The sequence below is a fragment of the Euprymna scolopes genome, chromosome 45, assembly GCF_053919585.1.
Source record: "Euprymna scolopes isolate OS-2025 chromosome 45, ASM5391958v1, whole genome shotgun sequence".
Classification (NCBI taxonomy): Eukaryota; Metazoa; Mollusca; class Cephalopoda; order Sepiida; family Sepiolidae; genus Euprymna; species Euprymna scolopes.
The window spans coordinates 30,484,237-30,499,789 of record NC_136526.1 but is presented as its reverse complement, the minus strand read 5'-3'; the positions used below and the strand labels follow the sequence as shown (position 1 = coordinate 30,499,789).

The following is a 15,553-nucleotide window of genomic DNA, read 5'->3' as shown; positions in this document are numbered from 1 at the left end:
AGACCGTGTTTTCTTTTTTGTTGTTTTGTAATAACACAAGAATTATTTAAACTGAATTAATTCTTCTAAATAAAATAATTGCTTTCTTTGATAATACGTGTTTCCTTCCTTTATTTTTGTTTCGCAATGGCACAAAAAGTGTTAAAACTAGAGTATTTTTTTAAATAAATATTTGGTTTCGTTTTTTGTATCTTGACTCCGTGATAAAGTTTATTTTTTTAAGCAAGAGTTAAAAATACTTTTTTTTTAATATTATGGGATTGCATAGTCTCTTTTAAAAACAATATCTCCTTCAAGAACGGCAATAAAATCGATATTTATTCAATAAGGGACCAGTTTTCCTACCTAGCAAAGGACGGGGGGGGGGGTACGAGTTTTCCAGGTACGGGTTTTCCGGAGACGAGTTTTCCCGGGACAAGTTTTCCGGCCACCATCCGATACATTTTTATGATGTTTGAAATGTTGCTATTTTGATTTCAATAATTTCGTTTATTTTGATTTCATTTCAATAATTTTAGTTTTATACTTTCATAAACATATATTTATTATATAAATTCAAATAAAAAACTTTTTTTTATAATTTCATAAACATATATTTATTATATAAATTCAAATGAAAAACTTTTTTTTATAATTTCATAAATATATTTCTTATAAAATTTCAAACAAAATAACGACTTTATTTTTTTTTAATTTTGTGATCAAAAGTGTTATTTTTTTATCTGTATATTTTTAATTTTTATTGTGTACTTGTCAGTAATTCCATTTTCCTATATTTTATTTCAATAAATCTGTCCACAATAAAACATACTAAAGAACAATAAAAATGATGGAACTGATTTGCTTTCTCACTGCTTCCGGTAGCGCTCCGCAGAAAACTAGAAGGTATGACTATCGGCTTGCTGTAACCCATAATTCGTATATTTAAGAAAAGGCTTATTATTGTGCGTTTTAGGCGTCGAGAATATTTTAGTGCTTTTATATTTGTACCTACTTATCAGGGAATGAAAATTTCATATTCCAAAAAATCACAAAAAACAAAGTTGCTGTTTTTACCGATAAGTGACAGATGAGGCCATCTTTTACTAGAGAAAGGGGAGATAATCAGGGATTATTTTGACAGTTTTCACTGCATTAGAGTTGTCTGCTCTTGTCCACCGATTTGTCAGATACTTTTTTCACCCTCATCAAAACAGAATAAGATTGGAATTTCTTGAATAAAAAAAAACTACTTGATCAAATTACGTGATTTTTGGAATTTTTCATCTTCGTCCCGTGACTGTTACGTACATCATACGGATATTTCTGTATTTTCTGTAATTTTAAATGCCGCCATAAGTGCCAATCATAAGCACCATATTTTTTTTCCTCTTTGAAAAATTCTACTCGATCAAAGTTTATTAGAGAATTTACCCAGAAGTATATTGGAAAAACTAAAAAATTGTCTCCCCCTGTTTCGAGGGGATTCTTCTTCTTCTTCTTCTTCTTCTTCTTCTTCTTCTTCTTCTTCTTCTTCTTCAGTAAGAAAAATACACAAATTCCAAAATAAACCTAAAAATGAAACAGTAAACTTACTACGGAAATTCAATTTGAATAAAATAAAATAGTAAAATATTAAGTCAATTAAAATAGTTTTTAATCTCCAAACATATTTGTACAGTTGTCAAAAGTTTTCATTATTTTCTGCGAAGCTGCTTTTCGAGGTCACCATTTTAAGTTTTGACTGCGGGGTTCGTTTAAATCATCACATCATTAAATTCGTAAATTTTTAACTCGTTTTAATTTTTTAAAAAAAGAAGATTCGGTAAAAGTAAGTATATTGTTACTTACATTTTTTATAAAATATGGTTTTATTAGTTTTCTGAAAAAAATTAACATTTTATTCTTTAATCGCTGTTCGGAGGAAATTTGTCAGTTCAGATAAACATAAACATTTGAAACTCGATTTATAATGTATGAAATCCATTCTCAAGATTTAATTATAGATGAAATTACTAAATGATTTCCAAAATTAATAATTCCAAAAATTCATAAACCCTTTCCAAGTTTTACATGTAATTTTCGTCAAACCTTTCATGAGAGAAAGTCATAATTATTACACACAATTGTTTTAGAACGATAAAAACATTGAAAATTAATTTTAGATTCAATTGGTCAGAGGATAATCTGATATTTATTCTATTAACGTTTTGAAACGATTTCTAAAGAATTAAGCAATGCGCAGATAACTATTAGCAAAACGTGAAATATTAAAAAAAAAAAGAAATGTTTTCGTTCATAACAACAAAGTTTAATACGAAATTAAAAAAACATTTGCCTTCAATTTTTTCTGAATCAGTTAAAATTACAAATATTGTTTGTTTTGTTTTTCTTTTTACAAATGCCTTATCCGCCATATTGGGTCACTAGATAAAATCAAATAAATTTGTGTAATATTTAAATCGAGCATAAACATTTAAAAACTAAAAATAATTTAATTGCGAGAATTTTTTTTATATAATAACATAAGTTTATTTCCATATATACAACATATTTTGGGTTTGTATTACTGTACACATAGATTCGAAAAAGTTGTCAAAAAACAAATATATAACAAATAAATGTTATCAAAGGCAAGATAAGTTACTTTTCTACCAAACTGAATATATTTTTTGTGTTTTTATTCAATGTCACATGTTTATTCAGCTCGAAAAGCATACAGTGTTTACCGATGTAATGGAAAATTCAAAATGGCGTCCTACTCTCTCTTTAACACGGTAAGTTCGGGGAAAGGTGTTATAAATAATAAACTAGACAAAATACTGTTAAAAACTCGTTCAATATATATTACCGTGACATAGGCTGACATATATTCGATGGTTTTTTAATAGTATTTTGTCTAGTTTATTATTTATAATACCTTTTCCCAAGCAGGAATAACCTTCTTAGTGACACACAATATGGTTTTCGCTCTGCAAGATCTACCGCAGATGTGATGACGGTTATATCCCACAGGATTAGTGAATCTCTTGACAAAGGCTTCCTTTCTAGGGCAATTGCTCTTGACATATCAAAGGCCTTCGACAAGGTATGGCATAAGGGTCTACTTCACAAGAATTCCAACTACGGTATAACTGGAAATGTTTTCTCAATCATTAAATCATTTCTCTCTGATAGGCTCATAAGAGTAGTGGTAGGTGGACAAAAATCGGAGGCCTGCAATATAAATGCTGGAGTCCCTCAGGGGTCAATCCTGGGCCCAACTCTCTTCCTGATCTACATCAATGACCTCCCTAAACACACACTTAAATCATTCATTGACATCTACGCTGATGACACAATCATCTACGGCAACACATTAAAGGCTGTAAATGACAAAGTTCTCTCTGATTCTCTCTCCTCTGATCTCGAGCGCGTGGGTCAGTGGGGGAAGATGTGGCTGGTTACCTTTAATGCATCCAAAACCAAACTCCTATCCTTACATCATCAACGCTCTGATCCCCATCTGGCATCAATTGTGATGGATGGCTCTTGTCTGGATGAGGCTCCGTGTTTTGACAAGCTTCTGGGTTTGACCTTTACTCCTGATCTGAAATGGAACACGTACATCAAGTCTGTTGCCAAAGTTGCTAGAAAGATGGTGAGATCCTTCTACCGCACCAGAAGATATCTCACTACTGATGCAATTCTCTATCTATATAAAAGCCAAGTACGTCCAAGGATGGAATACTGTTGCCATATCTGGGCAGGAGCTGCTAAAAACAGCCTATCCTGCCTTGACAGAGTACAAAATAGACTTCATGGCTTAGTGGGGAATGCCCTTTTCTCTACCCTGCAACGTCTCTCCCACAGAAGAGATGTTGCGAGCCTATCCTTGTTTTATCGTGCTCGTCTGAACTCCAATCTCTGGTCCCCCCTCGCCAATCTTTCACGAAAAACACCCATCTAGCTGAATCCACTGTGAAAAATTTCCCCCACTCTATATCTGTGCCTAAATCAAAACGCGGATTCCATGAACAAAGCTTCTTTCTTAGAACTGCACGCCTGTGGAACTCTGTTCCGTCTGCCTGCTTCCCACCGGACTACAACTTGGATGTGTTCAAGTCCAACGTTAACAAATTCCTAATGAACCGCCCCTTAAGTAAACACTTCATCAAATCTCCACACTAACGTAATGTACTTGCAATAATCCTTATCCCTGAGTGGCTTCCGGGCCTTGATAAGTGGTGATCACTGTGTAAAAAAAAACAAAAAAACTTACCGTGTTAAAATGAGAGTAGGACGCCATTTTGACTTTTCCAATACATCGGTAAACACCATGTTTTTCGAGCTGAATAAACATGTTATATTGAACAAAAACACAAAAAATATATCCACTTTGGTAGAAAAGTAACTTATCTTGCCTTTGATAACATTTATTTGTTATATATTTGTTTTTTGACAACTTTTTTTAATCTATGTGTATAGTAATACAAACCCCATATTTTTTTAATTTGAATATCAAAAAAATGTAGAGAACGTTGCATAAATAAAATGACTTTATAATAAAAATAAAAGGCTATTTTGACCGAAAGCATTAAAATAAATAAATAAATAAAATAAAATCACCTGGTGAATCAAAATTACGAAATATGAAATGGGTAAATGAAACGAAACACACATTCCGGCTGTTGAAAGAGAATCGTTCATTTAACGGGAATTTGAATAAAAATAATGAAGTAAATAAATAAAATCGACTTTTTTTTTGCAATTGTAAATGTGAAACTACTTTTAAAAAAAATGTTATCTAGGTACCGCGAAACCATTGTGTAGCACGTCATCATTATACATATTAAGTAGTGACGTCATCATTTCGTGTGTTTACTATAGTCATGCAGAAATTTATGAATAAATAAAATGTACAATAAAAAAATGGATGAAAAACAATATAAGACTTACCTTTTATAAAACAGATTTTTAATAACGAACTACACAGACGATAAAATTAATTTAAAGCTATTTTGGTGATACATGTATCCAAAGATGATGTTGCTACAGACCTCCGTACTTTTTTGAAAAAAAAAGAGCACAAATTTTGATTATTACCTTTGTCATTTTAAATAATCAAATCCAAACAAATTTTTTTAGTCGATGTTGCTTTTGTAATTTTTATTATCTCATATATTCTATTATATGAATATATTTTTTATTATTCGAAAAAAAATCTGTTTAAACTTCATATCACATGATATTTGAATTTAATATCATTTAAAGCCTTTTAAAAATAATTATTTTTTAGAATTGTTTTTTTTTTAATTGTAATTAAAATAATTATATTACCGACAAAAAAAAAATCAAGAAAAATTGTTTATTTCATTTTTTTTTTAACAGAATAATATTGATTTTATGTCCAATTTTATTTACAACTTTAAGATAGGTGAAAAAAAATGACGGGATTATATACATATATATATATATATATATATATGTATATATATATGTTTTTTTTTTCTTGGATCGTAAACATGGTCCAACATCCGAAACATATGTAACCAAATAGATAAAACAGTAATAAAAAAATAAAACATATATTTGCTCTGCAATAGTACTGAGCACTCTATTCAGGTTTTTACTAATTACCAGTTTTACTATATATATATATATAACTAGTGTTTTAATTATTTAATCTTTTCAGCTTTAAAAAATGTTGAAATTTTTATCGACCTATATTTATTTTGTTTAATTTTCATAATATGAAATATGGGGGGGGGTAGAACACCTAAAAAAATATATTTCCTCTTATATATTTAACAAAACCTAATTTTATTATGTAAATTTATTTAATAATGAATAAATATCGAAAATTTCAGGGAAATATGACTTATTTGATTTTTGCTAGATTTTTAAAACATGGGTGTGTCTATGGCTTCATAAACGTTATTACATAGGAATATTTTAAAGCGTTGATAATGTAAACACAATTTCTGTCTCGCATTTTTATTATTTTTGTATGTTGTAAAAAATTTTTTTAAAATATTAGGTTTATTTGAAGCTTCTTTTAAATGGTTAAAAAGTTAGGATAATAATATTGAATTAAGTTACAGTTACATCATGTTATATACATGGGGGGGCGGTTAAAGCTGTGGCGCACGTTGGAGGTAGCTAATATTATCCATAGCAAAACTAAAAGAACTTATAATTAAAAAAATATTATTTTACAAGAATTAAAATTAAACAAACGAAAGAATTTAATCATAACTTTTTGTTTGCAATATTTTATTTATTTTACTCAACGCCTCATTAAATGCCAAATATTTCGGTAAAAGAAACAACAGTTGATTTTATTTATTTATTTTATTTGGAAAAATAAAGATTTAGGTAAATAAACAAAAACATTTAAGTGTTCAGTTGCGGCCATTTGTTGGGCATAAAGTGAGTAAAATCACTAAAAACTTATTCAGATAGGTAGAAGAGTAACTTATTTGGCCTTTGATATTTTATATGCTAATTGATAACATTTATTTGCTTTTTTATGTTTGCTTTTTTCTTACCACTCCTTTGTACATAATACATAGTCTGAAAAGAGAAGATGGAAAAAATTTACAACACCAAAAAAAATGGATTTTATTTGTTTATTTCATTGTTTTTATTCAAATTCAGATAAAATAAACAATTCACTTTCAATAGACGGAAGACGTGTTTCGTTTCGTATTTTGCAATTTTGATTTACCATGAGATTTCAGCCATTTTTTTTTTCAAACGCTCTAGGTCAAAATAGCCAAATAAAAATACTAGTTTAATGAGCTGTTTACTGTTCACTTTAGTGTAATATGTATTAATTTTATATTATAAAATTTGATTCCATTAAAATATTTTAGTTTTACCTTAATCAAGTAATTGCAAGTAATCGAGAATACAAAGAGACGATCTCTGAGTTTGTTTGCTTCTTTGCTGGATTATTGATTTTTATTGATACATTATTTCTGCACTGGCAAAATATTTCAATAAAGCCAACAGTAATATTTGTAGCAATTTAATTATTTGGTAGTGTGAACCTTCAGACAAATAGAATGCCAGCCATCTTCCCAAGGCATGGTCCTAAATAGTAGCCCCTTACATTCAAGTGGTGATGTGTGCCTTGTTAGAGGTGAACGTGATTAAAAAAACACACCTGGTAAAATAAGAAAAAACACACCTGGTAAAGGTTGTGTATAACAGCTGATGGTAACATGACATCAACCTGCTTTACCCACATATGATAATGATAGATTGCTTTACGCACATATGAAAATGGTAAATTGCTTTACACACATGATAATGGTAAATTGCTTTACCCATGTATGATAATGGTAAATTGCTTTACCCACATATGATAATGGTGAATTGCTTTACCCACATATGATAATGGTAAATTGCTTTACCGACATATGAAAATGGTAAATTGCTTTACACACATATGATAATGGTAAATTGCTTTACCCATGTATGATAATAGTAAATTGCTTTACGCATGTATGATAATGGTAAATTGCTTTACCCACATATAATAATTATAAATTGCTTTACCCACATATGATAATGATAGTTTGCTTTACCCACATATGATAATGATAAATTGCTTTACCCACATATGATAATGGTAAATTGCTTTACCCACATATGATAATGGTAAATTGCTTTACCCACATATGATAATGGTAAATTGCTTTACCCACATATGATAATGGTAAATTGCTTTACCCACATATGATAATGGTAAATTGCTTTACCCACATATGATAATGGTAAATTGCTTTACCGATGTATGATAATAGTAAATTGCTTTACCGATGTATGATAATAGTAAATTGCTTTACACACATATGATAATGGTAAATTGCTTTACCCACATATGATAATGATAAATTGCTTTACACACATATGATAACGGTAGTTTGCTTTACACACATATGATAATGGTAGTTTGCTTTACACACATATGATAATGGGAAATTGCTTTACCCACATATGATAATGGTAAATTGCTTTACACACATATGATAATGGTAAATTGCTTTACCCACATATGATAATGGTAAATCGCTTTACCCACATATGATAATGGTGAATTGCTTTACCCACATATGATAATGGTAAATTGCTTTACCGATGTATGATAATAGTAAATTGCTTTACACACATATGATAATGATACATTGCTTTACACACATATGATAACGATAAATTGCTTTACACACATATGATAATGGTAGTTTGTTTTACACACATATGATAATGGGAAATTGCTTTACCCACATATGATAATGGTAAATTGCTTTACACACATATGAAAATGGTAAATTGCTTTAAACACATATGATAATGATAAATTGCTTTACACACATATGATAATGATCAATTGCTTTACACACATATGATCATGGTAAATTGCTTCACACACATATGATAATGATAAATTGCTTTACACACATATGATTATGATAAATTGCTTTACCCATGTATGATAATGATAATTTGCTTTACACACATATGATAATGGTAAATTGCTTTACACACATATGATAATGGTAAATTGCTTTACCCATGTATGATAATGATAAATTGCTTTACACACATATGATAATGATAAATTGCTTTACACACATATGATAATGGTAAATTGCTTTACCCATGTATGATAATGATAAATTGCTTTACCCACATATGATAATGGCAAATTGCTTTACCTTGTATGATAATGATCAATTGCTTTACACACATATAATAATGGATAATTGCTTTACACACATATGATAATGGTAAATTGCTTTAACCACATATGATAATGGTAGTTTGCTTTACCCACATATGATAATGATAAATTGCTTTACACACATATGATAATAGTGAATTGCGTTACGCACATGATAATGGTAAATTGCTTTACCCATGTATGATAATGATAAATTGCTTTACACACATATGATAATGGTGAATCGCTTTACCCATGTATGATAATGATAACTTGCTTTACACACATATGATAATGTTAAATTGCCTTACCCACATATGATAATGGTAAATTGCTTTATCCACATATGATAATGATAAATTGCTTTACACACATATGATAATGGTAAATTGCTTTACCCACATATGATAATGGTAGTTTGCTTTACCCACATATGATAATGGTAAATTGCTTTACTCACATATGATAATGGTAGGTTTCTTTAACCACATATGATAATGGTAAATTGCTTTACCCGCAAATGATAATGGTAAGTTGCTTTACCCACATATGATAATTGTAAATTGCGTTACCCACATATGATAATGATAAATTACTTTACCCAAATATGATAATGGTAAATTGCTTTACCCACATATGATAATGGTAAATTTCTTTACTCACATATGATAATGATAAATTGTTTTACCATCATATGATAATGGTAAATTGCTTTACCCATATATGATAATGGTACTTTGCTTTACCCACATATCATAATGGTAGTTTGCTTTACCCACATATGATAATGGTAAATCGCTTTTTTCCACATATGATAATGGTAAATTGCTTTACACACATATGATAATGGTAAATTGCTTTACCCACTTATGATAATAATAAATGTCTTTACCCACATATGATAATGGTAGATTGCTTTACACACATATGATAATGATAAATTGCTTTACCCATGTATGATGATGATAAATTGCTTTACACACATATGATAATGGTAAATTGCTTTACACACATATGATAAGGTTAAATAGCTTTAACCACATGTGAAAATGGTAGGTTTCTTTACCCACATATGATAATGGTAAATTGCTTTACCCGCAAATTATAATGGTAAATTGCTTTACCCACATATGATAATGGAAAATTGCTTTACCCACATATGATAATTGTAAATTGCGTTACCCACATATGATAATGATAAATTACTTTACCCACATATGATAATGGAAAATTGCTTTACCCACACATGATAATGGTAAATTGCTTTACTCACATATGATAATGATAAATTGTTTTACCATCATATGATAATGGTAAATTGCTTTACGCATATATGATAATGGTAGTTTGCTTTACCCACATATGATAATGGTAGTTTGCTTTACCCATATATGATAATGGTAAATTGCTTTTCCCACATATGATAATGGAAAATTGCTTTACACACATATGATAATGGTAAATTGCTTTACCCACATATGATAATGGTAGTTGGCTTTTCCCACATATTATAATGGTAAATTGCTTTACCCACATATGATAATGGTAAATTGTTTTACCCACATATGATAATAATAAATTGCTTTACCCACATATGATAATGGTAGATTGCTTTACACTCATATGATAATGATAAATTGGTTTACCCATGTATGATGATGATAAATTGCTTTACACACATATGATAATGGTAAATTGCTTTACCCACATATGATAATGGTAAATTGCTTTACCCACATATGATAATGGTAAATTGCTTTACCCACATATGATAATGGTAAATTGCTTTACCCACATATGATGATGGTAAATTGCTCCACACACATATGATAATGGTAAATTACTTTACACAAATATTATAATGGTAAATTGCTTTACCCACATATGATAATGATCAATTGCTTTACCCACATATGATAATGGTGAATTGCTTTACCCATATGATGAATTGCTTTACACACATATGATAATGGTGAATCGCTTTACATACATATGATAATGGTAAATTGCTTTACACACATATGATAATGATAAATTGCTTTACCCATGTATGATGATGATAAATTGCTTTACACACATATGATAATCGTAAATTGCTTTACACACATATGATAATGGTTAATTGCTTTACACACATATGATAATGGTAAATTGCTTTACCCACATATGATAATGGTAAATTTCTTTACCCACATATGATAATGGTAAATTTCTTTACCCACATATGATAATGGTAAATTGCTTTACCCACATATGATAATGGTAGTTTGCTTTACCCATATATGATATTGGTAAATTGCTTTTCCCACATATGATAATGGAAAATTGCTTTACACACATATGATAATGGTAAATTGCTTTACCCACATATGATAATGGTAGTTGGCTTTTCCCACATATGATAATGGTAAATTGCTTTACCCACATAATATAATGGTAAATTGTTTTACCCACATATGATAATAATAAATTGCTTTACCCACATATGATAATGGTAAATTGCTTTACCCACATATGATAATGGTAAATTGCTTTACCCTCATATGATAATGATAAATTGCTTTACCCATGTATGATAATGATAAATTGCTTTACCCATGTATGATAATGATAAATTGCTTTACACACATATGATAATGGTAAATTGCTTTACCCACATATGATAATGGTAAATTGCTTTACCCACATATGATAATGGTAAATTGCTTTACCCACATATGATAATGGTAAATTGCTTTACCCACATAATATAATGGTAAATTGCTCCACACACATATGATAATGGTAAATTGCTTTACACAAATATTATAATGGTAAATTGCTTTACCCACATATGATAATGATAAATTGCTTTACCCATGTATGATAATGATAAATTGCTTTACACACATATGATAATGGTAAATTGCTTTACCCACATATGATAATGGTAAATTGCTTTACCCACATATGATAATGGTAAATTGCTTTACCCACATATGATAATGGTAAATTGCTTTACCCACATATGATAATGGTAAATTGCTCCACACACATATGATAATGGTAAATTGCTTTACACAAATATTATAATGGTAAATTGCTTTACACACATATGATAATGGTGAATTGCTTTACCCACATATGATAATGGTAAATTGCTTTACCCACATATGATAATGGTAAATTGCTTTACCTACATATGATAATGGTAAATTGCTTTACACACATATGATAATGATAAATTGTTTTACCCACATATGATAATGATAAATTGCTTTACCCACATATGATAATGGTAAATTGCTTTACCCACATATGATAATGGTAAATTGCTTTACACACATATGATAATGATAAATTGCTTTACACACATATGATAATGATAAATTGCTTTACACACATATGATAATGCTAAATTGCTTTACCCCTATATGATAATGGTAAATTGCTTTATCCACATATGATAATGGTAAATTGCTTTACCCACATATGATAATGCTAAATTGCTTTACCCACATATGATAATGGTAAATTGCTTTATCCACATATGATAATGGTAAATTGCTTTACACACATATGATAATGGTTAATTGCTTTACACACATATTATAATGATAAATTGCTTTACCCACATATGATAATGGTAAATTGCTTTACCCACATATGATAATGGTAAATTGCTTTACCCATATAGGATAATAATAAATTACTTTACCCATATATGATAATGGTTAATTGCTTTACCTCATATGATAATGGTAGGTTGCTTTACACACATATGATAATTGTAAGTTGCTTTACCCACATATGATAATGGTAGGTTGCTTTACCCACATATGATAATGGTAAATTGCGTTACCCACATATGATAATGATGAATTGATTTACCCACATATGATAATGGTAAATTGCTTTACACACCTATGATAATGAAAAATTGCTTTACCCACATATGATAATGGTCAATTGCTTTACACACATATGATAAGGGTAAATAGCTTTAACCACATGTGAGAATGGTAGGTTTCTTTACCAACATATTATAAGGGTAAATTGCTTTACCCACATATGATAAGGGTAGGTTGCTTTACCCATGTATGATAATGATCAATTTCTTTACACACATATGGTAATGGTAAATTGCTTTACCCACATATGATAATGATACATTGCTTTAACTATATATGATAATGGTAAATTGCTTTACCCACATATGATAATGATAATTTACTTTACCCACATATGATAATGGTAGGTTTCTTTACCCACATATGATAATGGTAAATTGCTTTACTCACATATTATAATGGTAAATTTCTTTTACCCGCATATGATAATGGTAAATTGCTTTACCCACATAGGATAATGGTAAATTGCTTTACCCACATATGATAATGATAATTTGCTTTACCCACATATGATAATGGTAAATAGCTTTAACCACATGTGATTATGGTAGGTTGCTTTACCCACATATGATAATGGTAAATTGCTTTACACACATATGATAATAGTAAATTGCTTTACACACATATGATATTGGTAAATTGCTTTACCCAGATATGATAATGATAAATTGCTTTACCCACATATGATAATGGTAAATTGCTTTACCCACATATGATGATGGTAGTTTGCTTTACGCAAATATGATAATGGTAGGTTGCTTTACACACATATGATAATGGTAAATTGCTTTACCAACATATGATAGCGGTAAATTGCTTTACCCACATATGATATTGGTAGGTGTCTTTACCCACATATGATAATGGTAAATTGCTTTACCCGCATATGATAATGATAAATTGCTTTTCCCACATATAATAATTATAAATTGCTTTACCCACATATGATAATGATAAATTGCTTTACCCACATATTATAATGGTAAATTGCTTTACCCACATATGATAATGATAATTTGCTTCACCCACATATGATAATGGTAAATAGCTTTACACACATATAATGATAATTTGCTGTACCCACATATGATAATGGTAAATAGCTTTACCCACTTGTGATAATGGTAGGTTGCTTTACCCACATATGATAAGGGTATATTGCTTTACACACATATGAGAATGGTAAATTGCTTTACACACATATGATAATGGTAAATTGCTTTTCACACAATATGATAATGATAATTTGCTTTACCCACATATGATAATGGAAAATAGCTTTAACCACATGTTATAATGGTAGGTTGCTTTACCCACATACATATGATAATGGTAAATTGCTATACACACATATGATAATGGTAAATTGCTTTACCCACATATGATAATGGTAAATTTCTTTACCCACATGATAATGTTAAATTGTTTTACCCACATATGATAATGGTAGGTTGCTTTACACACATATGATAATGGTAGGTTGCTTTACATACATATGATAATGGTAAATTGTTTTACCCACATATGATAATGGTAGGTTGCTTTACACACATATGATAATGGTAGGTTGCTTTACATACATATGATAATGGTAAATTGTTTTACCCACATATGATAATGGTAGGTTGCTTTACACGCATATGATAATTGTAGGTTGCTTTACATACATATGATAATGGTAAATTGCTTTTTACACATATTATAATGCTAAATTGCTTTACCCACATATGATAATGGTAAATTGCTTTACCCACATATGATAATGGTAAATAGCTTTACCCACATATGATAATGGTAAATTGCTTTACCCACATATGATAATGGTAAATTGCTTTACCTACATATGATAATGGTAAATTGCTTCACACACATATGATAATGATAAATTGTTTTACCCACATATGATAATGATAAATTGCTTTACCCACATATGATAATGTTAAATTGCTTTACCCACATATGATAATGGTAAATTGCTTTACACAAATATGATAATGGTAAATTGCTTTACCCACATATGATAATGATAAATTGCTTTACCCATGTATGATAATGATAAATTGCTTTACACACATATGATAATGGTAAATTGCTTTACCCACATATGATAATGGTAAATTGCTTTACCCACATATGATAATGGTAAATTGCTTTACCCACATATGATAATGGTAAATTGCTTTACCCACATATGATAATGGTAAATTGCTCCACACACATATGATAATGGTAAATTGCTTTACACAAATATTATAATGGTAAATTGCTTTACACACATATGATAATGGTGAATTGCTTTACCCACATATGATAATGGTAAATTGCTTTACCCACATATGATAATGGTAAATTGCTTTACCTACATATGATAATGGTAAATTGCTTTACACACATATGATAATGATAAATTGTTTTACCCACATATGATAATGATAAATTGCTTTACCCACATATGATAATGGTAAATTGCTTTACCCACATATGATAATGGTAAATTGCTTTACACACATATGATAATGATAAATTGCTTTACACACATATGATAATGATAAATTGCTTTACACACATATGATAATGCTAAATTGCTTTACCCCTATATGATCATGGTAAATTGCTTTATCCACATATGATAATGGTAAATTGCTTTACCCACATATGATAATGCTAAATTGCTTTACCCACATATGATAATGGTAAATTGCTTTATCCACATATGATAATGGTAAATTGCTTTACACACATATGATAATGGTTAATTGCTTTACACACATATTATAATGATAAATTGCTTTACCCACATATGATAATGGTAAATTGCTTTACCCACATATGATAATGGTAAATTGCTTTACCCATATAGGATAATAATAAATTACTTTACCCATATATGATAATGGTTAATTGCTTTACCTCATATGATAATGGTAGGTTGCTTTACACACATATGATAATTGTAAGTTGCTTTACCCACATA

The 15,553-nt window shown here is 29.4% G+C and overlaps 1 long non-coding RNA gene across 1 annotated transcript in view; it reads left to right on the top strand.

The window, feature by feature from the left end:
• The first annotated feature begins 1,689 nt into the window (after positions 1-1,689).
• Positions 1,690-15,553, top strand: part of LOC145269343 (uncharacterized) — a 28,559-nt gene continuing 14,695 nt past the window's right edge. The window contains exon 1 of the long non-coding RNA XR_013864994.1: positions 1,690-1,810. This is a non-coding gene — a long non-coding RNA (uncharacterized LOC145269343). The remainder of the gene's footprint in view (positions 1,811-15,553) is intronic.